Genomic DNA, 27,484 nt, shown 5'->3' on the forward strand with positions numbered 1-27,484 from the left:
CAGTGTGGAAAGGCAACACAACTGTCTGTCAGAGTCACCAACCCTAGTGGTGGGCAGCCCAGCAAAGAACATGAACTGCTAGCTCAGACAAAAACAAAACACAACAAAACAAACAAAGCTAGAACTTTTGTTAAGTACACTAAGCTGAACTATAGGTTGACGGAGAGTGCAAATAATTACCTCAAACAGCATGGTCAGAAGAGCCTTAGGAGGTAATGTCAAAATTGAAACTCAAGTTGAGGTGATGATTACAGGAAGATGTAAGACCATGAACTTCATTAGAGAAATGATATGATGGAAGGATCTCTTACCAGATTTTAGACTGCAAAGTCTAAATCTGCAAAGTGAAAATTGCTCAGGTCCATCAGGAGACAGGAAACAATGCTCAGGAATGAGTTGCTCTTGTTGAGCTATGCAGACTAATTGTGTCATAAAGATAAAATACACTAAGGAAAGAGTATAGCTATACTGTGAATCTTTGAGCATCAGTTAAATCAAACATTGTTAGCAGTATATAAAATGTGTGGACTCCAGGCTATGCTGATATTTTTTCCAGGTTTGGATTAGTAAAGTAAGGACAGCCATTCCAATAATGATGAAATAGTAATGGGGAAACAGACACTGAACAAAATTCATGGGTCCTTGTGCTGCTATCTAATCATGGCGTATGGAGACCTTACTTTGCTTAGAATCTCTACTTCCCTAAAATAAAAGATATAGAAGTCTTTTGAGTAATGTATTATGTTTGAGTACATATCAGCTGAACACTGACATTAATAGTGCTCAATCAGGTATTTAACTATTACAAAAAGTTGCTGACTTATATATAGTACAAGAAGAGAAAGAAATGACAGGCTAGGCTACCGTGGTCTGGGGAGCAGACTGTGGACAGACTGTGGACAGCACCTGGGCCGCACTAAAGAGTTGGCCCTGATGGAGTGGGCTCAGGTGAGCCTGTCAGGCCTGAGGGTGTGAGTTCAGGGACCTAGCTGGCCCTGTCCTCCATGGCCACAGAAGGTCTGGCTTGAGTGCAGGAGAGATGGCCCTGCCCCTGTGACATATGGTGACAGGCAGGCAGAACTACCCCTTCTCACCCTAGGAGACCGTCTTCTGTATTTTCCCCACACTGTCAATATTGATATTAATTAAGACAATATCAGGAAGAAGCTTTTTTGTAGTAGTCAGTTTCTATATAGTTTTGTTTCTATAAATGTTTACTTCTTTGGGATCATATATTCATTGAGACTTTGACTAAAAGATTGAAAATTGTTTTCCAAGGACAAGACACATAATTTTTCATTATTTGAAGAGGTTAAAAAAGATTTCTAAATATTGTAAGGATACTGTAGTGCACACTACCATCTGCATTCAGAGCTTATGTCCGTATTATTCCTTGCTGCTTTCCCACGCAGAAGAAAATACCTGCCTCAGGTGTTGTCAGAATTAATTCTTCAGTAAATTAAGCATTGATCATCTCCTGTTCTAACCATCCTCCTGCATTCTAACATGCTTTGCCCAAGGGCATTCCACTATCACATCATAATCGTGAAGTCAACAAGCCCAGGCTAAAGCCATTATTTTTCACTTGCTCATTCTTACTGGTTTAATCCAGAAAAAAAAATTGTCAAAATATTTTGGTCACATTTGTCTTTTCTCAATTCTTCTACGATACTCCTCCTCACCTCTCTGTTCATACTTTTTCTTAAAGGCAAGACAATAAAAAAAGAAGCCCCAGTAAGGCAGAAAAATATCAAAGCAACACACACACACACACACACACACACACACACACACACACACACACACACAACCAACAAAGCAAAAAAACAAAAAAAACCATGGAGTCTGTTTGGAGTCTGTTCGGTTTGCATTGGGCCAACTACTCCAGGGCTGGGCCTGGCCTGGAGTATGGTCGATACATCCAGGGTCACTCCACTGAAGAAAACTGTCTTTCCCTTTCTGAGGAGGTTTCAGTTGCAAATAGCTTCTTGGGCAGGGTGGGGCTTTGTGTCCACTTTTCTTCTCTGAATGAGATTTCGTCTGGTTTGAACCTACGCAGGTCTTGTGCACATTGTTACAGACTCTGTGAGTTCAGATGTTTAATTTATTTATATTAATTTATTGATTGAATATAGGATATACAAATGTTATAAAGCTTTGAGGCATCACCTTCAATCAAATGGTGATTTGAATAAGAATGCTCCCACACAGGTTCATGTTTATTTAAGTGTGGTTCCCTAACTGGTGGACCCTTTAGGATAGATTAGGAAGTGTGGCCTTCTTGGAAAAGGTGTGTTGCCGGGAGTGGGCTTTGTGGTTTTAAAAACTCATACCAGACCCAGCTTCTTTCCATATCTGTAGATGAGATGTAAATTCTTAGCTACTGATTGAGCACCATGCCTGCCTGTGCGCTGCCATGCTCCCTGCTGTGGTAGTCACAGACTAACCCTCTGAAACCACAAACAAGCTCCCAGTTAAATGCTTTCCTTTATAAGCTGCCTTGGTAATAGTGTCTCTTCACAGCAATAGCACACTGACTAAGGCACCACTGATCACTAAGGAATGGAGAAAACAGCAAAATAGCCATTAAAAAAGATAACGTGGTTAGCTACTGAGACTCCAGAGTGAGTAATCCTGACTCCTTAGCTATCCCACCTCTAGGTTCCTTTCTGTAGCAGAAGCCTGGCTGTTGTTATTCCCTTTGGTTGCACTATGCTCTTTTCTCCCAATTTTGTTGCTTTTGTAAAATACAGCTAATGTAAACTTTACTGTGTTTTTAAGTACGCAGACCAGGGGCACCAATCACATTCATAATGTACAACCATTGGCAGGGTCCATCATCACATCTTTTCTTATCTTGTAAAACTGAAACTCTATAACCTTTAAATAACAGCTTCCCTTATACCCTGAAAACCATGACTCTAAGTACTTCATATAGAGCAGAGTATATAGTATTTTTGTTTGTTTGACTGGCTTAACTCTTGTAGCTCTTTCTTGCTGGCTATAATGGCTATGAGGTCATATCTCACTATAGTCCTAATGTGCATTTCTAATAATTAGTGATTGTGGACATCTTTTCTTATGCTTATCACCCATTTGCATATCTTTAAGAAATGTCTACATGAACCTCCCCCCTTTCCATTTTTAATTTGTAATTTTGTTGTTGAGTTTTAGAATTATTCTCCCTGCTATATGGCTATTGGTCCCTTAGAAGACATACAATTTGCAAATATTTTCTTCTATTTTGTGGTTGCTTTTCTATTCTGTTGATTGATTTTTGCCGTATGTATTTATAATGTATTGCTACGCTCAATTCTCTCTGTGTGTCTCTCTGTCTCTATCTGTCTCATCTGTCTCTGTCTCTGTCTCTGTCTCTGTCTCTGTCTCTCTCTCTCTCTCTCTCTCTCTCTCTCTCTCTGTTCCTTTGATGCCATATACAAGAAATCATTGCCAAGTTTGGTGTTGAAGGACTTTCGTGCTGTAGTTGAAAAAGTCTTATATGTGGGGGTTTGATCTATTCCAACTTTATTTCTATATGTGGTGTTAACCTTACAGCTTCACTCTTGCCTGTGGGTGTCCAGGCTCCCCAGCACCAGTTCTTGAAAAGCTTGTCTTTCTCCATTGACCAATCTAGGCGCCCTTGCAAAAACTCTATTCACTGCTCTTACTTGTAGTCTAATGCTCTGTCTCCTACACCAGAAGCTTGCTGTTTGAGCCTTCCTGTTGTATGTTTCTTCTTCAAAATTGTTTTGGTTGTTCAGAATTTGGTATTTTAAAAGAATCTTTTATCATTTAAAACCATTGTCCCAATTGAGTTATTTGCTTTCCCTTCCATTCTTATGGAACCCTTGTGTTGAAGTGCTTTCTGTCTTACCAGTTTCAGATAATACATATGCTATATTCCATTTTCAGCAGTTGAGAGACAGACCTATCATATATGTAAACTACTGACACAGCTCCTAAACTCACTCACTTGAGATTGCAAGCAAACAGTGAATAGGTGAGAATTAGGAGAGATAGGGTCAGGTAAAAGGGGGACTCTATCCATGAGAAGAACGTGCATGGCTCAGTACAAGACTGCTGTAGGAATCAAGAAGGAAAGAAGAAAAGGTACTGTAATGTCAAGAGTATACAGGTCACATCATCTGATAAAGCCAACAACTCCAGAACTCTGGCAACCATTGACAACCCATTTGTTCTGATTTTTCTTCTCTTCTTCTGTTTAACAAACTGTGGTCCTTCAAAGAGTACCCCAGGATATGAAGGCATCACCTTTACTAATGGGTTATTTTTCACCATTTGACCAGGAACTGTTTATGGGAGGTACATAAGTATGGCACTCCTGATGAAGCATCCTGTAGTCAGAACTTAGTGACGTGGTCACACGTTTTAGCAACATTCAGTCTACTTGGGCTGCTAACTCAGACTCCCGAATTGTTAATAAATGAGGGAAGATCAAATACAAGGGCAACTGTTAATGAGGTCCATGATTATCTTACTAATTTGGTTGACCATGCAAACTCCTGGGCAATTTTTTTTTTTGCTAAAATGTAATTCCATCATTTCATTTGTCTGCTCAAAATGTTCCAATGATCTCCATTTACCTACTATGTGTTCAAATTTAGCCTCTTAAAATATATTTATATTTTTCTAGAGAATTGTAGTATAAATCTCATTGGTGCCCCATTATTATCCATATTGTCATTTCTGAGCAATGCTGGGTCAGTTAACATAATTGTATAAGAACCGTATAAAAGGGTATGAAAATTTTTACTTGTATGCTCTCACAGTATCCAACATTAAGTGTATGATACATGTAATACATGCTTGCTTTGTGGCTAGCAAGTAGGGTAACTCTGCTGTGCAAACATGAGTTATGAGCTTCAGGTTCACAAATTAAGTTCCAGTAAGTAGCCAGGTTTTTGAATCCATAGATTAAGTTAAAATAATTAAATAAATTCTAACAACTATATCTATCCCCAATGGTTTCAGACATTTATATTCAATTGTACATGGTATTTGAACGTGAAAGAAAAGAGTAATTAATGTATTTCTAGAACAACATTCATTTGCAGAACAGTTTTACAGTCCCATTTCCATGTTGTCTGTTCCACTTTATTTTCTGAGTCCTGTCTTTCTTTGAACTTAGGGCTGGCTGATATTTCAGGTAGACCAGTTGGCCAGTGAGTCTCTGAAATCCACCTGTCTCTATACCTAAGACTAGGGGAATAGGCTCATTCTACCATGCCTGGCTTGGAATCTGGACCCTGGTCTTCATACCTGCACAGTGAATACTTTACCCACCCAGCCATTTTCCCAGCCTTCAGTGCTGGTCTTCATGTTTTAATGCTATTAATGATGATGCTTGAATACTGGATGGTGATATGACTCTGCTAGGAGTGTGGTAGTGACCATGTAGTCATTAACACATGGCTTTTGACATCACCTGGGCTCCTAATATCTAGTTGAAAGGAAAGAAAAGAATACCAGTAAAGCAGGAACACCTGCTTCTGAATGGCCATTAAAAAGAAATGTGCAATGCTTTATTTAGGCAGAGATGCTGGAACATGCAGGGCTTTGCCACACATCTTCTTTGCAGCAACAACCCTCCACCAAGGAAAGACATACGTCACTGGAAATCAGTCCTCCCTTTCTCACATGAGCACTGCATGAATAACATGTAAATGTTTTGAAGCAGCAATAGCTGGTATATGGGGGAAGAAGGAAAATGTGAGGGCCTTATTCATCCTCACCACGCTGTATCTTTCCCCCATAGAAATGAGTCTAATATACTTTTTATTGTCATAAAAATGTAATACTTTCAAAAACTGCCCTTGTTTCCAACCTACGTTTATGTTGTGAATACATACAAATAATGTATTCGCTTATGTTTTCTGAATTCAAAAGTCCCCATTATAAATTGAGAAAGATGTATGGGGTTGACTGATGATGCAGATATATGCAGAACCTTGGTGCCTACCACACTGCTACACAGGTTTTGATAAAGATGGTTTAATGCTTGTCAGTCTCTTTCTCACCTCTAAACAAAGATGAGCATCTGGCCAGCCAGAGGGAAGTATAAAAGGCTTGATTTTAGCCCATTTTGGTTTTAGGACCTTATTCCATCAGATGCCCTCCTGATTTAAGTTAGATCCTGGAATTCTTTTTTCTTTCTTCTTTCTTTACTTTTAAAGTATAGACTAACTATATGCTTAATAACCTCATTTAAAAGGGTTCTCTTATTTTCAGTTAAGCAGTGTACTCCCAAATTGTGCATAACTTTCTGCTTAAATTTCCCTGTTGGTTTCATTAAACAAATCAATAAGTACTCTTTCTGTTCTTCAGATTAAACTCCAAAGCCTCTAAGCCGATTGCTCTCCCCTCTGCTCCACGCACTTCCAGTTTTCCTTTATGGTCTTCAAAGAATCACTCACTAGACTATAAATATAAAAGTCTTGCCTCCTGTTAAGGATGTTGTTTGTTTGGGGAATTCATCAAAAGCCCCTGTGCATAGAAGTCTAAAAGTGAAGTTCTTGCTGAATTTATCATGCTGTAAACATGGCCTCAAAGTATGCTGAAGCAATATTGACTTTCGTGCTACCATATTTTCTAATCCCTTTACGAAGCAGTTAGACTCTAGCATTGCTACCATAGAGACTGGGAAAGTTCCAGGCTTCAGCTAGCTCTTCCCCTCTCTGTATTCCTTGGTGCCTTTCATAGAGACTTTCACGCATCCATGTAATGTGTTTTGATCACATTCACCCTGCAGTCTCTCTCCTGTCTTTACCTATCCAAACCCCCATTCTTGCTTCTAGAACTTTCTTCTCGGGAGAACATGAACAATACTGACCAGTACTCAGGGCTTGGCAGCTACTTCCATCTCTTAGCAACTTCACCTCAAACCACTACACGTTTGCAATGAGATTGACAGATTCCATCAGGAGCCACAAATAGAATGAGTGGGAAATGAGGTCAGTGCAGGTAAAAAAGGTACATATCAGACACTTGCTATTTCTGGACATCTCTGTTTGATCTAGTAACACTGGGAACATACAAAGAATGGTCATGGTAAAACACACTGCCAGTCACGAAGTCTCAGAGGCCAAGGTTGCCATAACCTCCAGCTCTGGCTTCAGCTGGACTGTGACTCTCCCTAATAATGTACTCAGAAGTGAGTTCTCCAAATTTCATTTCTCTTCTGGTAGATTCCTGGTAACCTTCTGATACCTGCCTTTTCTATCTGTGTGAGCCCAAAGGCATTTTCATTTCTAACCAAGGTGTTGACTAAAATAGCTTATCTTGTCCAGTTTATGACTTCTCATGATGTAACAAATCACTGACCTCCTGCTACAAAGCTGGTCTTACGTCCTGGCTTTTACAGTTTTCTATGCATTTAGGCAAGAGTTTTAGTTTTTGTGGGCCTCCCCATAAATAATATTATCCTTTTCTAATTCTTTGCTCTGAGTTTTCTTTAAAACCATTTCTCTGTGACTCGCATAAGAATTCTGTGAAAATAGGCCGCTCTCTGAGCCATGTTCACAGACTTTGTGATAATCAGTCTCTCCTTTCCCTCTTGCAACTTTGTTTTTTAAAAAACATGGCCTTGCTATGTAGTCCAGGCTGGTGTGTCAAATTTCAGATCTCATGCCTTCAGCCTCTTGAGTGTGAGGATTAATTGGCCCTCTATTAACAGGTCCTATGTATGTGTAGATTCAACCAATTGTGAATCAAAAATGCAAGAACTATTCAATCTTCACTAAAATAAACATCTATAGACTTTTTGATCTTCTCATTCTTCTCTAAACAATAGGATGGTTTTGATGAAGTCTTGCATTGTATCAAGCATTCTAAGTAACCTAGAGATGTTTTAAAGTATACAAGGGTCCCTGCTCCCAAACCCAGAGGGAGAGAGAACACATCACCCGGACAGGTGGGCACTCCTAAGACTGCAGGGCAGGAGAGACCTCCAGTACTGCCCACCCTTGCCCAAATCCCTGGCCCAAGAGAAAACTGTATAAGGCCTCTGGCAAAAGGAAGATAGGAGCACTCAAGCTACAGGAGCCCTGAAGTCCAGACTGCACCCGGATCTGAAGGGACCCGGTCAAACACCTCCCTGCACCCAAATCCCGTGGGAGGGAGAGCTAGACATTCAGAGAGGCAGACATGCCTGGGAAGCCAGAGAAGAATACTCTCTGCCCACAATTCTGACTCTAGAGGAAAACGCCTAGTGCCATCTGGGGCCCCTGTGCACAGGGACCCAACAGAAGGCAGGGCAGGCCCTTCTGGTTGCTGCCCTCATGGAGAGCTAAAACCCAGCCCAGAGAAGGGACTTCAGGCCCAAGAACCGAGGTAAGACCAACTTTTCTACTCTAAGTGAACTGCCTGGTGGACTCAGGACATATGCTCACAGGAATAGCGGAAGACCAGTAGACAGGAAAGACTACACGCTTGATAGCAGGACACTCTGTTTCCATAACTGGCTGAAAGAAAATAGGAAAACAGGTCTATAGCACTCTGGACACACAGACCTCTAGGATGGTCTAACCACTGTCAGAAATAGCAGAACAAGGTAACACCAGAGACAACCTGATGGCAAGAGGCAAGCACAGGAACCCAAGCAACAGAATCCAAGACTACATGGCATCATCGGAGCCCAATTCTCCCACTAAAGCAAACACTAAATATCCAAACACACCAGAAAAGCAAGATCTTGATTTTAAATCACATTTGATCATGATGATGGAGGACTTCAAGAAAGACATAAAGAACTCTCTTAGAGAAATGTAGAAAAACACAAATAAACAAGCAAAAGCCTATAGAGAGGAAACACAAAAATCCCTAAAAGAATTACAGGAAAACACAAACAGGTGAAGGAATTACACAAAAGAGAAACAAGCCTAGAACTAAATTAGGGAAACGACAACTTGATAATAATCCCAAATAATATAAAGTACCTCGGTGTGACTTTAACCAAGCAAATGAAAGATCTGTATGGTAAGAACTTCAAGCCTCTTAAGAAAGAAATTAAAGAAGATCTGAGAAGTTGGAAAGATCTCCCATGCTCATGAATTGGCAGGATTAATATAGGAAAAATGGCCATTTTGCCAAAAGTGATCTACTGATTCAATTCAATCCCCATCAAAATTCCAACCTAATTCTTCATAGAGGACAATTTCAAATTCATCTGGAATAACAAAAAACCCAGGATAGTTAAAACTATCCTCAACAATAAAAGTACTTTCAGGGGAAATCACTGTCCCTGAACTCAAGCAGTATGACAGAGCAATAGTGATAAAAACTGCATGGTATTGGTACAGAGACAGACAGATAGACCAATGGAATAGAATTGAAGACCCAGAAATGAACCCACACACCTATGGTCACTTGATTTTTGACAAAGGAGCCAAAACCATCCAATGGAAAAAGATAGCATTTTCAGCAAATGGTGCTGGTTCAACTGGAGGTCAGCATGTAGAAGAATGCAGATTGATCCATGCTTATCACCCTGTACAAAGCTTAAGTCCAAGTTGATCAAGGACCTCCACATCAAACCAGACACACTCAAACTAATAGAAGAGAAAGTGGGGAAGAATCTCGAACACGTGGGCACAGGAGAAAATTTCCTGAACAAACACCAATGGCTTATGCTCTAAGATCAAGAATCGACAAATGGGATCTCATAAAACTGCAAAGCTTCTGTAAGGCAAAGGACACTGTGGTTAGGACAAAAGGGCAACCAACAGATTGGGAAAAAACCTTTACCAATCCTACAACTGATAGAGGCCTTATATGCAAAATATATGAAGAACTCATGAAGTTAGACTGCAAGGAGACAAATAACCCTATTAAAAATGGGGTTCAGAGCTAAACAAAGAATTCACAGCTGGGGAGTGCCAAATGGCTGAGAAGCACCTAAAGAAATGTTCAACATCTTTAGTCATAACGGAAATGCAAATCAAACAACCCTGAGATTCCACCTCACCAGTCAGAATGGCTAAGATCAAAAACTCCAGTGACAGCAGATGCTGGCGAGGATGTGGAGAAAGAGGAACACTCCTCCATTGTTGGTGGGATTGCAGACTGGTACAACCATTCTGGAAATCAGTCTGGAGGTTCCTTAGAAAATTGGACATAGAACTACCTGACGAACCAGTTATACTTCTGTTGGGTATATACCCAAAAGATGCCCCAACATATAACAAAGACACATACTTCTCTATGTTCATTGCAGCCTTATTTATAATAGCCAGAAGCTGGAAAGAACCCAGATGCCCTTCAACAGAAGAATGGATACAGAAAATGTGGTACATCTACACAATGAAATACTACTCAGCTATCAAAAACAACGACTTTATGAAATTCATAGGCAAATGGATGGAACTGGAAAATATCATCCTGAGTGAGCTAACCCAATCACAGAAAGACATACATGGTATGCACTCATTGATAAGTGGCTATTAGCCCAAATGTTTGAATTACCCTAGATGCCTCGAACAAATGAAACTCAAGACGGATGACCAAAATGCGAATGCTTCACTCCTTCTTTAAAAGGGCAACATGAATAGCCTTTGGAGGGAATAGGAAGGCAAAGTTTAGAACAGAGGCTGAAGGAACACCCATTCAGAGCCTGCCCCACATGTGGCCCATACATATAGAGCCACCAAACTAGATAAGGTGAATGAATCAAAGAAGTGCAGGCTGACAAGAATTGGATGTAGGTCTCTCCTGAGAAACACAGCCCGAATAAAGCAAATACATAGGCGAATGCCAGCAGCAAACCATGGAACTGAGAACGGGACCCCGGTTGAAGGAATCAGAGAAAGGACTGAAAGAGCTTGAAGGGGCTCGAGACCCCATATGAACAACAATGCCAACCAACCAGAGCTTCCAGGGACTAAGCCACTACCCAAAGTCGATACATGAACTGACCTTGGGCTCCAACTGCATAGGTAGCAGTGAATAGCCTAGTAAGGGCACCAGTGGAAGGGAAGCCCTTGTTCCTGCCAAGACTGAACCCCCAGTGAATGGGATTGTAGCCAGGAGGGTGTTAGTGGGGAGAAAATGGGGAGGGGAACACCCATATAGAAGGGGAGGTGGAGGGGTTAGGGGGATGTTGGCCTGGAAACCGGGAAAGGCAATAACATTCAAAATGTAAATAAGAAATACCCAATTTAATAAAGATGGAGGGGAAAAAAGAATAAATAAATACAGAGTGAAAAATTAAAAAAAATAAAGTATACAAGGGAAGTGAGTGAGTTATGTATAAATACTACACAACTTTACACAAGGTTTTGGGCATCTGTAAATTTTAGTATCATCAAAGGAACATCCTGAAATACTAGCTCTGCCTGGACATCAATATATTTTCTTTTCCTAAGGCTTTTTATGAGACTTGACCTTTCCTTCTCAATACTATTCATATCTGATGACCAACTATTTGTGTCTCCCTTTTGTTCCATGCCTTGGAATTCTAACTATAATAATATCCTTCTAGGAAAATCACTCCCAAGACTGGAGTTACGAGTAGAAAGGAATCCCCTGACTTTCAAGACTCTTCATCCCTTTTTCATGTTCTGCTTTCAGTGGTAAACATTCTAACACTTCAGAACTTCACAGTGTATAACAAGGGTCAACTGAGGTCGCTGAGATAAAAAATAAGACTGATTGAGAAAATACTGTGTGATAATTAGTGTTCAATGAAAGGTCTCCAAAAAGTTTAACTACTAACATTACCCTTGCCAAGTAAAATTCAGACTAGCCCTGAGTAACTATACACTATTGGAATGCTGGGAAGCAAGCCACGATGGAAAATATGACTGACCTGGGATTGCCATCCTGTAAGGAATCTAAGGCTAACCACATAACTTATATGGAGATAGAAGAAGAGAGGGGAAGGGAGAAGAAGGGAGAGATAGAGAGAGGAAGAGAGAAGAGGGATAGATAGAGTAAAAAAAGAGAGAAAGGAGAGAGAACTCATTTTTCCTGATATTCCAACCCAAGAGCCAAATGTGTTAATTTGGTCCCAGTAGACACAAAGGACTTAGAAGTTCTACTAGAAGACTAAGCCAAGGCTCTAATTGAGCCAATCACTATCTTCAGTTGAGGTCATTGGGGTAGAGATAAGCTGTTTTCTCTGTGCTCTGCCTGAATAGTCAATCCCAGGTCCCATGAACAGAATAAAAAAAGCTATTGCTTTATGATGTTAAAATTTGAGGTAATGTCTTTAGCTACTAGTAACGGTAACTTGGCTTTATCATTTGATGAATAGATGGAACCTGTATTAGTCTATTCTATTGTTGTGCTTTTCTATTGTCATGATAAAATACCATGACCAAAAGCAACTCACAGAAAATAAGTTTATTTTGGTTGTGGTTTCAGAGGGTGGGAATCCATATCGATGGGGAAAGTGCAGCAGTAGGCATCAGGACAAAGAAACTGGCAGATCATGCTTTAGCCACACACAAGAAGTGGATAAAGAACAGGAAGTGAAACGATGGTATAAGCAATCAAAGCTCATCTACTTCTTCCAGCAAGGCTGTACCTCCTAAAGTTTCCACAAACTCTCTCATAGGGGATCAAGTATTCAAATACATAAACCTTTGGTGGACATCTCTCACTCAAACCACCACTAAACCTTTACTTGAAAGAATGCATTTGTGGCAATTCATAGTGATGCATAGGGCCTTCACTTTACAATGTCTGCCCACATATAATAGAACATGACTAGTAGCTGTGTAGATTCTGCATTGCCTCATCTGCTGAGAACATGGCTGATGAACCAGAGCCATAACTCCCTTGAAAGTGAACTCCACCCTGTTGTCATTGGCGTTGTCTGGACAAGTACTGTGCACAGGTGGTGGAGCCTCATACTCTCTCTTCTGTGGCCATTCCTCTTCTCTGCATTTTTAAGGGGGCCTGAATCAAGTGTGATGTATATACAGGGTGAGTATAATCGTTTATACCCATAATTCCAGCACATAGGAGGTTATGACAGGAGGATCAACATAAGTTTGAGACTAGCCTGGGTAACACTGCAGGTTCCAGGCTAGAATAAACTACAGAGTAAGACCTGTGTATTAGTTACTTTTCTATTGCTGTGAAAGAACACATGACCAAGGCAGCTTATAAAGGGAAGCATTTAGTTGGGGGGCTTTCTTGCAGTTTTACAGGATAAGTTCATGACCATCTTGGTGGAGAGCGTGGTAGTAGGCAGGCACCGTAGTCATAGCTGAAAGCCTAGATTTTTATCTGCAAGTTGGAGGAAAAGAGAGAGAAACTAAACTTATTGTGGGTTTTTGAAACCTAAACACCCACCTCCTGTGATACACCTCCTATAAGAAGGCCAGAGCTTCTACTCCTTCCCAACTGGGGATCTAGTATTCAAATATATGATCCTATAAAAGTTGTTCTTACATGGGCACTGGAAAAAATTTCCTGAACAAAACACCAATGGCTTATGCTCTAAGATCAAGAATCGACAAATGGGATCTCATAAAACTGCAACGCTTCTGTAAGGCAAAGGACACTGTGGTTACGACAAAACGGCAACCAACAGATTGGGAAAAGATCTTTACCAATCCTACAACTGATAGAGGCCTTATATCCAAAATATACAAAGAACTCAAGAAGTTAGACCGCAGGGAGACAAATAACCCTATTAAAAATGGGGTTCAGAGCTAAACAAAGAATTCACAGCTGAGGAATGCCGAATGGCTGAGAAGCACCTAAAGAAATGTTCAACATCTTTAGTCATGAGGGAAACGCAAATCAAAACAACCCTGAGATTTCACCTCACACCAGTGAGAATGGCTAAGATCAAAAACTCAGGTAACAGCAGATGCTGGCGAGGATGCGGAGAAAGAGGAACACTCCTCCATTGTTGGTGGGATTGCAGACTGGTACAACCATTCTGGAAATCAGTCTGGAGGTTCCTCAGAAAATTGGACATTGAACTGCCTGAGGATCCAGCTATACCTCTCTTGGGCATATACCCAAAAGATGCCCCAACATATAAAAAAGTCACGTGCTCCACTATGTTCATCTCAGCCTTATTTATAATAGCCAGAAGCTGGAAAGAACCCAGATGCCCTTCAACAGAGGAATGGATACAGAAAATGTGGTACATCTACACAATGGAATATTACTCAGCTATCAAAAACAATGACCTTATGAAATTCGTAGGCAAATGGTTGGAACTGGAAAATATCATACTGAGTGAGCTAACCCAATCACAGAAAAACACACATGGTATGCACTCATTGATAAGTGGCTATTAGCCCAAATGCTTGAATTACCCTACATGCCTAGAACAAATGAAACTCAAGATGGATGATCAAAATGTGAATGCTTCACTCCTTCTTTAAAAGGGGATCAAGAATACCCTTGTCAGGGAATAGAGAGGCAAAGATTAAAACAGAGACTGAAGGAACACCCATTCAGAGCCTGCCCCACATGTGGCCCATACATATACAGCCATCCAATTAGACAAGATGGATGAAGCAAAGAAGTGCAGGCCGACAGGAGCCGGATGTAGATCTCTCCCGAGAGACACAGCCAGAATACAGCAAACACAGAGGCGTATGCCAGCAGCAAACCACTGAATTGAGAATAGAACCCCCGTTGAAGGAATCAGAGAAAGAACTGGAAGAGCTTGAAGGGGCTCGAGACCCCATATGTACAACAATGCCAAGCAACAGAGCTTCCAGGGACTAAGCCACTACCTAAAGACTATACATGGACTGACCCTGGACTCTGACCTCATAGGTAGGAATGAATATCCTAGTAAGAGCACCAGAGGAAGGGGAAGCCCTGGGTCCTGCTAAGACTGAACCCCCAGTGAACTAGATTGTTGGGGGGAGGGCGACAAGGGAGGAGGATGGGGAGGGGAACACCCATAAAGAAGGGGAGGGGGAAGGGATTAGGGGGATGTTTGCCCGGAATCCGGGAAAGGGAATAACACTCGAAATGTATATAAGAAGTACTCAAGTTAATAAAAAAAAAAAAAACCACCTAGCATCTAGCATACCTCTAAGATGTGCCAGATGCTTGTCAGAACTAATGTATCCATCTGGTCAGTGTTGATATGTTGAGTGCATGCTTTGTATTAACATTGCCATATATACAATGGCATTTCAGTGTTGTACTTGAGAGAGAAAGAGAGAGGGGGGGGGAGAGAGAGAGAAGACATAGTATGATTGATTAAAGACATTATATTTTATTTTGAGATATAATAAGTATACATTAGAGTTACATGTAATAACAATTCTAAGCAAGTTCCCATGTGTACTGTCTTAGTTGATCTCCTACCTCTTCTGTGAAATGACAACTGTTAGTACTGCCACAGTATAAGGAATAATACGAGAGTTTAATTTGAGCAAGGACAATGGTTTAGTTAAATGGAAAGGTAAAATTACAAATATGAAATGTGAAAATTTAAGTAAAAGTGGTTCAATACTATTGTACAATAATAGATGTTATAGAAATGAATTATAGGAATATGGAGGCAAAGAGGAAATAGAATTGATGCAGAGCCCAGGATAATTGGAAGATTTAAAATTTTCTTTTGTACAGGTACCTAAATGTAGTATTCATCAAACTAAGATATAATTTGTCAACCTTAGGCTAAATCAAGTTGTTCTATGAATAAACTTAGATCAAAGACTACATTTCATCCATTTCCTCAAAAAAAAAAAGTTGTTCTTATTCAAAGACTGTCTCACCATCACAAAAAGTAAATAAATATTAATAGTAATATATACCTAGTTGGTATATTTTCAGACATAATTTATTTGAAAAGACATACCACATTAAAATAATAATTTAAAAAGTATCTGAATAAGTTGTATTGATTTAATGAAAAAAGTCAGATCTTAAAAATATATGAAATCAGACTAACAACAACAACAACAATAGCCACCCAATATCAGGCACAAGAAATTTTCTTTCAAGTGCAGACCGACAGGAGCCGGATGTAGATCGCTCCTAAGAGACATAGCCAGAATACAGCAAATACAGAGGCGAATGCCAGCAGCAAACTACTGAACTGAGAATAGGACCCCCATTGAAGGAATCAGAGAAAGAACTGGAAGAGCTTGAAGGGGCTCGAGACTCCATATGTACAACAATGTCAAGCAACCAGAGCTTCCAGGGACTAAGCCCCTACCCAAAGACTATACATGGACTGACCCTGGACTCTGACCTCATAGGTAGCAATGCATATCCTAGTAAGAGCACCAGTGGAAGGGGAAGCCCTGGGTCCTGCTAAGACTGAACCCCCAGTGAACTAGACTGGTGGGGGGAGGGCGGCAATGGGGGGAGGGTTGGGAGGGGAACACCCATAAGGAAGGGGAGGGGGGGAGGGGGATGTTTGCCCGGATACTGGGAAAGGGAATAACACTTGAAATGTATATAAGAAATACTCAAGTTAATAAAAAAAAATAAAACTAAAAAAAAAAAAAAGAAATTTTCTTTCAAGTGGTTGGTCAGTATAGTCCTAGTGATTCCCCAAACAAGATAAGGTGGTTTTGTTGCACTTGGTTGCCTCTCAGAGGGTAAAGCTATGCCTCTTTTGCTAAAGAGCCGGAACACCAAAGACTTTGATTATCTGAGCTGTATTTAACCTGAAAGCCTTCTTCCTGCGGTCTAATTTCCACAGTACCATAAAATACTTCGCAAACTGTCGAGAGAGGAAACCAATTAATGTCCCATCCAGTTGTGATACCTATGAACTACAACAATGACCAGCAAGGCAAGATGTCTGTTAAGGCATAATAGTGGCGCTCAGATGTTGGCGGCAACCACCAGCTCTCTAGTTGGACTAAAGGACTACAGAACAGGAGAGAAGTCATGATTCCTATTAGAAACATAGACATCCTGCCCCCAGGACTAGTGAGGTCATGGACCTTAACAAAAAACCTACTACTGCCACTTTGTTAGAACAGAGCAACTCCTTAACTATGTTCTAAATCTTATACCCATGGGTAAGTATAGCTATCACCTTTTATCAAAGAAGCTTCTGTCTACAGCAAATGGAGAGCTTCACTAAAACACAACTGGACACAGGGCAGGGAACAGTGGATCATGAGAAGCTCAGGCCCCTTGAATATACGTGTGTATATTATAGTTCCTGCATCACTGGCTCAGGGACTATCAAGGAAAATGGTGAAGAAAATTGTAAGAGCCACAATACCATGAAGTCTGCTGTGAGACAGTGTCTACTAGACATTGCTGCACAAACAAAACATAAGCAGTGGCACTATCATTAGGCTAATCTAATTTGTCAGAGGAAAATCTCAAGGGTTTCACCCCTGTACAAAACCTTTAGTCTAAGAGATGGACAATTAGCCTCTCTCAGGCATGATCCTCCAATTGATTTTTCAGTATGAAGTTGATATCTCTAAAATTATATACACCTAAAACAAAACAAACTTAGCAGTTTATATGTATATATTTGTACACACATACACACACATCTGTTTAACATACATGTATACAAATATATATGTGAAACAGAGTAATAATCAAAATAAACAAGGCCACCAATTTGAGCATGTAAGGGGGAAAGTGATGAGTGTTGGGGATTGCTTCTAATGCTATGAGTAAATTCATTCCCCCAAATCAGAAATCTGCTTTTCCAAGTGCTGAAGGTCCTTGTCTCCAATTGGTTTTTGATCTATCAATAAAAAGCCAATGGCCAACCGTTGAGCAGGTAGACTGAGGTGGACTCTTTGGATTTGGGTGGGCTAGGAACTGGAAGAAAGGAGAGGGAATCACCATGATTCTGAGGGAAACAGATTTAGAGCTGCAGAAAGAAAATCAACGGAAATGTAGGTGAGAGGGAATGTGGCCCCCTAAAGGGCTGCCTAGAAGCATCTTGGGCAGCAAAGACTAGGGAACCACCCAGAAGGAGCCAGGGCAACAAAGATAAGATAAAATATAGAATTAGAGGGCATTAAGCCAGGATTACAGGAGGGAAATGTGTACTAGCCGCAGGGAGGATTAGCCTTTGAGCTAGCCAAGGTTATAAAATTAACTGGTGTGTGTGTGTGTGTGTGTGTGTGTGTGTGTGTGTGTGTGTGTGTGTGTGTGTCTTCCATTCATGAATCCAAATAGCTCCCAGGAGGGTGTGTACATGTGACCTACCAGGAACCAAAGCAATGTAACCAACTACCACTACAGATGTGTTGAAGGGAAGGAACATGAGAGGGGCTAGAGGATGAAGAGGGAGGGGGATATATAATTATATTTTGATTAAAATATATTTTAAATATATATGAAACAGTACTGAGCAGCAGGTTCATACCTAGAAGGCATGACCTCTATCATGTTACATAACTGCTGTTGCTTCATAAAATACCTAGGCAGGCTACTTTACTCTCTAAATATTAAAAAGTTTTGTTTTTGCTCTCAGTATAGTAAATATTACATCTGAGATTGCTATGCCCCCATTGGTTCAGATTCTGATTACAGCCACAATGGCAGAATCCTAAAGCAGCAATGGGGGGGGGTGGGAGGGCGTGTTTGGGCAAGGGGACATTTAGGTTCTCTCCTTCTCATTATAAAGCCTTCAAGACTGCATCTTGTAAACACTGGTCTAGTTACCTTGTCTAGTCCTAATCACTTTCAAAGGCTCTACTTCTAAATACCATCAGATTATGTTTTAACCCTCACAACACTGTAAAAAAACAAGACAGGTTTTGGAAATTAGCCATGAGCTATAATGGGGCAAATCATTGCCTATGTGCCAAAGATACAGGTGGTTTTGAATGTGACGTCTCTTCTGGAACTTACAAAGGGATGGGGGTGTGGTTTCATGGCTAGGACACTTGCTTAGTATGCACAAGGCCTTAGGTTTCATCCCTAGCAACACTGAAATAAAATAAAACTAAAACTAAAGTAATTTTCTGACACATAAACCAAAAGCATAAACAAATATTACACTGGAGTGAGGGTTTTTATTCTTTATTTTCTAAGAGAAGATCAGAATTTGTCCATTCTTGGCTCTTTTAGAATGCTTTTTCCCCCTCTAGAAAACTGTAACTAATTTAGGATATTCCACAGTAACCTTAAGTGGTGTCTCATCAGTTTATAGTAAAGTTCTGCAGAATCCTCCAATTTGAACAGTGCCATCAGGAATATATTTGGAGGTTGTCAAGATGTCTCAGGAGGGAAGATGCTTACTGGGTAAGCCTGGTCACCTGAATTTAGCCCCTGGAAGCCTGGAGATTGAGAACTGATTTCACAAAGCTGTCATCTAAACACACACACACACACAGACACACACACACATACACACACACACATATACACACACACACACACACACCCCTAGAATAAATAAAAAATTTAAGCATATTTTTCATTATCACCCTTCAGCCTGTTTATAGGACTCTTACTAGAAATTCTTGCTTACTCCTACTCTCAAGATGTACCTCTTCTCAGTCATGAACCTGTTTGTCCTCTCAGAGAATCAGAAGCATTTTGCTGATGACTTTTTCTTCACTTGGGTGCCAACAAGTGTTCTACCACTCCTATGTTCTTCTCTGCATGCTTCTAGCCCCTAGAAACCTGGAGATGGAGAACTGATTTCACAAGGCTGTCATCTAAACACACACACACACACACACACACACACACACACACACCTCTATCTCTGTCCCTCATTTGTTTGCCCTTTCATGTTTATCACACTCTGTAAACCCACCACAAGTTTCCCTGCCTGTGCAGGGAAAGGCAGTACACAAGAGTGTACACAGGAAGCAAACGAAAGTAATCCGCAGATACACTGGAGATGATAACTGATGAGAGCAACAGATGCAATTTCAGATATTAGGCTGAATAAATTAAAAAATACAGCTTTTAAAAATGAGGTGTTCTCACAAAAAAACCTACAGAGTCAACTAGCCTGAGTCCATGGGGGCTCACAGACACTGAACTGCCAACCAAAGAGCGTACATGGTCTGGACATAAGCCCGCTGCACATATGTAGCAGATGTGCAGCTTGGTTGTCATGTGGGTCCCCTCACAATTGTCACAGAGGCTGTCTCAGACTCAGACTCTGTTCCCTCCCTTTCCCAGGTTGCCTGGTCTAGTCCATGGAAGAAGATGCTGCGCTTAGTCCTCATGTGATTTAATGTGCCAGGGAAGGAGGCTCCCCTTCTCTGAGATGAAGGGGAGGTGGGAATGGGGGCGGGGAGAGGGCGAGACTGAGAGAAGAAAAGAGAATGGCGCTGTGATCAGGATGTAAAGTGAATAAATAAATAAAATGAAATAAATGAAAAGAGGTTTTAAAACCAAGTATGAATTGAAGAAAAAAAGAAATAAAAAGGAAAGAACATGGCTGCTCCTGGAGGAAAAGGTTTTTTATAGATGAGAGACACAGCCAGAGGCAGGGACCTCTAAGAGAGTTCAGAGTGGTAGAGAGAGAGAAAAGAGAGGAATCTGGTACAGCAGCCAGAAGGCCAAAGGAACAAAGAAGGGCAGGTAAGCAAAATGGTTGGATTATACAGGGGTTACACAGGGAAAAACAGCCCATCCTCCTGGGCTGGAGAGTTCAGTGTAGGGGCGGGGCGTGCCAGCCAAATCCTGTAACAGGTCATGACTGAGGGATGCTGGGAGTACCTGGAGCCAGGTCTGCTTTGATATGTTGAGCAGGTGCCTCAGCAGTTTGTCCTGGGTTTGAAACTTAACAGTGTATTAATAGGCTGTCATGCAATGTTTTGGAATATGTATACTGTGTAATATTTAGTAATACTTAAATAAAGTATCATACCCCTGCCTCCCCCAAAGAGAGGTGTTTTAAGAGTAGTAAAAACTTTACATTCTATTGCTACTACTACATAAAATGCAATGTGAAATAAAAGCTGTGAAGTAATAAGATATTTTCACAATTTAAATACTATTTTGTAACCTTTTTATGATTCTAATACATACCTCTGGCTTATAACTTACATATCAAGCATTACAGATTATTTTTAGGTAAAAACTACTTCAAAGAAATTTCTTCAAGAATGAAACATAAAGTATTTTTACTGTACAGAATCTATTCTTCTCTTCTATCAAGATATATTGCTTTTCTTACAGCAACTTGAAAGCCAATTTTTTTAATAGAACATTGGCTCTTGGTGTGGGTACATGATTGACAGATGACATAAACATCACAAAGATGAGATTAAGACAATGGATGACAAAGGTGAAAAGATCTTGTGTCTTGCTCAATTAGCCATCACCCGGCCTACAACTCACACACACAGAGGTTCCTGATAATTGAGCCATAGAAGACTGCAAACTGGTTCAGGAACCTGGATTCCTAGTTTCCATTCCCTACAATATGCTACAAAACCAAGAAACCTAGGCACATCAAGAGCATGTCAGATGAATCCTGAGCAGTCTAACATTTTAGTGTCTTAACTAGATTCTTGCCACTCAGCCATTTCTTGTCTCTGGGCCTCAAAATTCTAGGCAAACAGTATCTTCCATTGTGGATGATCTCCTAAGATCTCATTAGCCCACAACGAGACAAGCTTGTCGGTATCATTATCAGTCTGTTACGTGGGGGAGGAAACAAACTGTAACATATCAACTGTGGGTCCAACAGGGCAATGACTGCTTGAAGAGTAAACCATCCTATAAGCAATTCATTGTTTTAATGCCTGAGACTAAGGTCAACAGCCAGAGTTTGGGCTAAAAAGGCTGGTTGCCAGGAGAGGGATTAGCTTTCTGACAATGCCTGGGGTCATTTAAAATCACATTAGTGCAGTCCTCAAAGCAATGTTGGCCTTTTATGGGACACCACAGCATAACTCCAGGCTGTTCTGCATTCCTTTGACGTCTATGGTTGCTACTCATCTGAGAGATACAACCTGGCTGGAATAGTGCTGCTTGTCTCTGGGATTCCTGGTGAGGCAGACAGGAAGTGAGTCCAGAATAAACAAGGCTGTGATGGCTGTATTATAAATGTGGCTTCTACAAAGAAGTGCAGACCGACAGGAGCCGGATGTAGATCTCTCCTGAGAGACACAGCCAGAATACAGCAAATACAGAGGCGAATGCCAGCAGCAAACCACTGAACTGAGAATAGGTCCCCTATTGAAGGAATCAGAGAAAGAACTGGAAGAGCTTGAAGGGGCTCGAGACCCCAAAAGTACAACAATGCCAAGCAATCAGAGCTTCCAGGGACTAAGCCACTACCTAAAGACTATACATGGACTGACCCTGGACTCTGACCCCATAGGTAGCAATGAATATCCTAGTAAGAGCACCAGTGGAAGGGGAAGCCCTGGGTCCTGCTAAGACTGAACCCCCAGTGAACTAGTCTATGGGGGGAGGGCGGCAATGGGGGGAGGGTTGGGAGGGGAACACCCATAAGGAAGGGGAGGGGGGAGGGGGATGTTTGCCCGGAAACCGGGAAAGGGAATAACACTCGAAATGTATATAAGAAATACTCAAGTTAATAAAAAAAAAATAAAAATAAATAAATAAAAAATAAATAAATAAATGCGGCTTCTAAAGGGCTAACCATCCTAGTAGCAACATGTTTTAAATGCCCAATACATGTCAAAGTACTTTCTTGTCATCAAAGGGACAATTTCATAGGTACAAATGAGATCAATGATTACTATTGAGAGTAAACTCACCTAAATACTCAACATTCATCTTTCAAATTTTACTCAGAATACTCTCTAGGATCTTCTCTCACCCTGACAACAACCATGGCAACTCTTTCTGTCTTTAATCCCCGTATTGTAAGCAGCCCAGACCACTGTCCCTTCTACCAGATGCAGAGTTCTAAAGAACATGAATTCTGTTTACATTTTCATATGCATATTATCTAGCATTAGTATTTAATAAATGTGAATTAATTCAAGTCAACATTCTGTTTAACGTGAAGCCATGCATGCACAGACTTAGAAACGCTTCAGTCACTCTTTTCTCCTTTGATTTGTTTATGAGAATCTTTAAATATAGAGAAACTTAAAATGGAGGTTAAAAACTCCAAGTTGAGCCAGCAGATATTACAGTGGGTTGTTCCATGAGGCAGAGAGATTAAACAAATTACCTAAATATGCAGCCCTCACTGATGGCAGATGCAGAACTGAGATCAACTCTGAATCCCCTTTCAGCATTGTCAAGTGATGTGTAATATATCATCATCTTAAATCCAGAAAGCCCTTTCTATGTTTCTGTTTCTGTAGGTTGCCTATAGCAACGAAGGCTTCAGTGGGATTTCATCTCATTTGTGGGAACCCACAGGGCTCCCACCCTAATCTCCTCTCCATCATCCTCCCCAAAACCCTCCCTGAGATGTTCCAGAAGAAAAATATAAATTATCTCTGAGGCTGTCCTTCTGATTTTCCATGTGTACATTCACTTTTCTCTTTGTCAAAGTCAATTAAAAACAAAATGTAAACTAATTTTTAAATCTCTTTTGTGAACAATTATGTCACCAAATTAGATGCTTCAAAATATTGAAGCAAAAGTATTAAAATAAAATTGTGAAGTATCTTGTGAAGGTGTTTTGTCTGAAAATAGCTTATAAGTCTTACAAGCTAAAAATGAAAGCTATTTAAAAGGCCCTGTTGAACAATTAGGTCTGAATCTTTATACAACGGAGACAAAATACTTCTGTTTCTATAGTATTATTTACAGGATCTAGTTTCCACTCAGCAAATTAAAATTTTTCTCAAAAATACATGAGTTACAAAGTTTAGATAGAATTAACTTATGACAAAATAATCAGTCAGTAGTTGTCATTTCAAGCATGGTTCTGATAGCCTTGCTTATATTAATCCACTTAATTCTTAAGTCACCTGATAAAGTAGACACCCATGGTTCATTTCTTTTATGTCAGAGCATTATCCAGCATATTTTGTAACTTCAAACAACAGCTATATACAGTATATGAAATATAAGCACTTTATATACTTGTTATTAAATCTTCAGGGTGTCCTTGAAAGATTAGAATCATCCCCAAGTCAACAAGCTGAAGACTCACAGGAAGAAATTGCCCACAGCCATATAGTTCCGTGATGGAGCTGACGGGCAAAGCCATTTCTCTCACCCAAAGTCTAAGTTCTGTATTCAGTGGTCAAACCAATCTCTGACATATTGCCAGAGACAGCCTTCCCAGTGTGTGAGATAGGAATTGCTTCATGCTTCCTTTACCACTGTCTGCAGAAATTCTGGATGTTAAACTTGTGGATAACACCCCCATATGTAACAAACAAGTTAATTAAGAATAAATGCAGCCTCTTCATGGCTGACATGAGAATGACTGTCAGTGACTGATGGCACACAGGGTCAGCACTCTACAAAGCATAAGGCAACGATGGACTGAGACCAATCCCATGTGGGTGGGCAATGTATGCACAGCTCATGATCACCTCTATGGTAAAGTCAGGGGGCCATGCACAGAGCCTGCCCACCCTCCATCATCTTGTGATAGTTCAGCAAAGCAAGCAATCCCATAGCCACCACCTCAGCCTTTGTCCTGTCCCTGACACTCTGCATTAAAACCCAGACAAGAAACCTCAGTGGACTTTCCATACTTGGAAACTCTTCCCTCCTTCAGAGGTATAGCCTCTGTTTCCTTAATTCTCACTTTTGCTCAACTTCCCATGTTTCTGTAATGCTCAACAGCACTTGCTTCTGCCTCCCATCCTCCCACAAAAGTCTACATCATTAATCTTCCCTGTGTGAGACAATGGGCTCTGAGCTACTACCCCGGGTTGATCTCTGGTGACCACATGTGCCCAGAACAGGAGGCACTCAGGGAATGCATACCTGGGCTGTGAATGGTCTTGTTGTACTAAAAACTGCATCAGAAGTGATACTTTATAAAGAAAATACATAGCCACAAATAGATTTCATCACAAACATGAAATCCTGGCAACACAAGCTAATTGCAGGAAACAACAAGGGGTTTAACAGAGAGTGATTTCTTTTCTGGAATAAAAATATTTTCAAATCATAGCCCCTTATCATGTGACATGGATACTTTACTCAGCCTCTGTGTCTCCCTCACAGTACTCAACTTCTAGACTTGTAGTGCTGAGGTAACCAAAATAAACAAAAGCAAATAATCCACACAAACATCTTGCTATTTGGCACTATTCTTCAGCTATTTCTTCTGAACTGAAACATTTCCACTTGGAGGATGGAGGGAGGCTCATAAAAGCTAATTATGCCATTCAGAATACAAGAAAATTTACAAGAGTCGAAAGACCCTCCTTGGAGTTGTAAAATGCAGTACAGGATTGACAGCAGGGCTCTCTCCCACAGAGCTGACTTCAAGTTGGGCAAATAATTTAAGGGATGCTGCTTTTCTGACACATACCTCCTGCTGGAGTGGGCTTTTCTGAGAGTGTGCCTCTGAGTAAGCCAGGCTCCTGTAAGGATTCCTAAAAGAGTGACTGACTGACCTGGGCAGTCTTGAGTAGAAACATTGCTTTGGTCACCTGTGCTCTGTTGGGAGTGAATAGACACTGATTTACATCTTCCCAAGAAAAGTCACACAACAGGCACATGCTGTATGTCAGCTGTAAGAGGCTTTTTAGTGAAACCTTGCTTAAAGACACATTTTTAATCTGAGAAAACTTTGAAAGATTTTTACAATAGCTCAAAGCTGCCAGATCTATCTATTTTGTGCCAACAAAGCATTTGCATTCTGAATATTTCCTTTCGGAAAACCTTTGATCTCATAACTTTATGATTAGTGTTAACTTCTGATTAGCTATCTGAATGAAAGGCACAACAGAGATAAATGATCCAAAACAGTAATTATTGCTGAGGATTTCTGCTATCTGGATCTTTAAAATTTTTGTTTTTGAAGCTGCTCGCTTGCAGATTGAGGTCTACTTCAGTTCACTAAATACTTAGTGGATGTACGTTGAGTTGGACACTGTACCTATCACACAAGGAACACAGAAATTAATGGCAAAATCTCTAACATTTTTGAGTACTTTCTCTGTGGGTATAATTTCTCTGACATGTCTGTTAGGAAGAAATTTGAATTTTTGTTCTGTCCAAGATTTCAACACATTTTCCTATATAGTTAATTAAAATTAAAAGATTGTTAATTAAAAGAAATAATCCTGATTTAGTCTACTTAGTATACAATATTGAGCTTAGAAGGTTTTAACTACAATAACCTTGCATTCCAAGCCGCCTTTATTTTATCTTGATTTTCTTTTCCAATTGCTTCATTTTTTTGCTGTTGTTACTTCGTTTTTTTCCATTCCAGCTGTGTCCTCCCTTTCATCTTTGTTCCCTGACCCCCAAATACACCAAATACAATGTATGCTGCCCATATATTCATTGGTGTATGGTAAAACTCCCAGTGGCCAGCCCCTTAAGGATACTTGAGTCCCAATGGGCATGACCAAGACCAAAATGCCCAACAATGGGAAAAGGGAACCCGAACAGTCCACCTCTAGTAGATAGACAGGGCCTCAAATAGAGGGGTGGGGTTATTAACCCATAGTCAGAATTTCTGTCCCAGAACTGTTTCGGTCTGAAAGAACTATAGAGACAAAAATTAAGGAGAGACTGAAGGAAAGGCAATCCAATGACTAGCCCAACTGGGGATCCATCTCTTGGGGGTGGGAGGGTGGGACACCAAGTCCTGACATTATTACTGATGCTATGTTGTGCTTACAGACAGGAGCCTAACATGACTGTCATCCGAGAGGCCCAGTAAGCAGCTGACTGAGACAAACACAGATGCACATAGTTACACCCAACCACTGGACTGAAGTTGGGAACCCCTATGGTTGAATTAGGGGAAGGACTGAAGAAGTTGAAGGGGAGGGTGACCTTATAGAAAGACCAGCAGTCTCAACACACCCCAGGGAGCTCCCAGAGACTGAGCTACCAATCTGACTGGTCTGAACCCCACCCCCTAATGCATCTAATCCTTGAGAGAATTGAGGTCCCAGGGAAAGGGAAGGGCTGATGTGGGGGGCACCCTCTTGGAAGCAAGCAGGGGGAGGAATGGGATGAGGAACTGTGGGAGGGGAATGAAGAAACAATGGCTGAGATAAAAGTAAACTAATCTTTTAAAACAAAGGTACTTGAGTTCTCCCCCCAACCCCCAGAAGTCATCAACCATGAAGAGCAAAGAACTACAGTTCAGCACCTTTATCACAGTTTTTAAGGCATTTTTAATCAGAAAAAAATGACAAACACTATTTTCACTCAAATCTCTAAATTTATATTAACATTACTCTCTAAATAACATGTTGAATTTCAACTACTCTGATGATGTATGCAAATATAACGATATGGCTATGAAGGAACTGAGAAAAGAAAAGAGCTTCAGTTCATTGAACGAACACAGCTATACATCACACGATACATAATGTCCCAAGGATACCAGAGACTTCAAGACAGGCTGACAGCTTTCGGGAACATGTAGACCAGTAAAAGTAAGAACATAAAATGAGACTGTCTTTACTGGAGAGAAAAACGCACCCTTAGAGAAACCAAG

The sequence above is a fragment of the Rattus norvegicus genome, chromosome 5 (assembly GCF_021556685.1).
Source record: "Rattus norvegicus strain SHRSP/BbbUtx chromosome 5, alternate assembly SHRSP_T2T, whole genome shotgun sequence".
Lineage (NCBI taxonomy): Eukaryota > Metazoa > Chordata > Mammalia > Rodentia > Muridae > Rattus > Rattus norvegicus.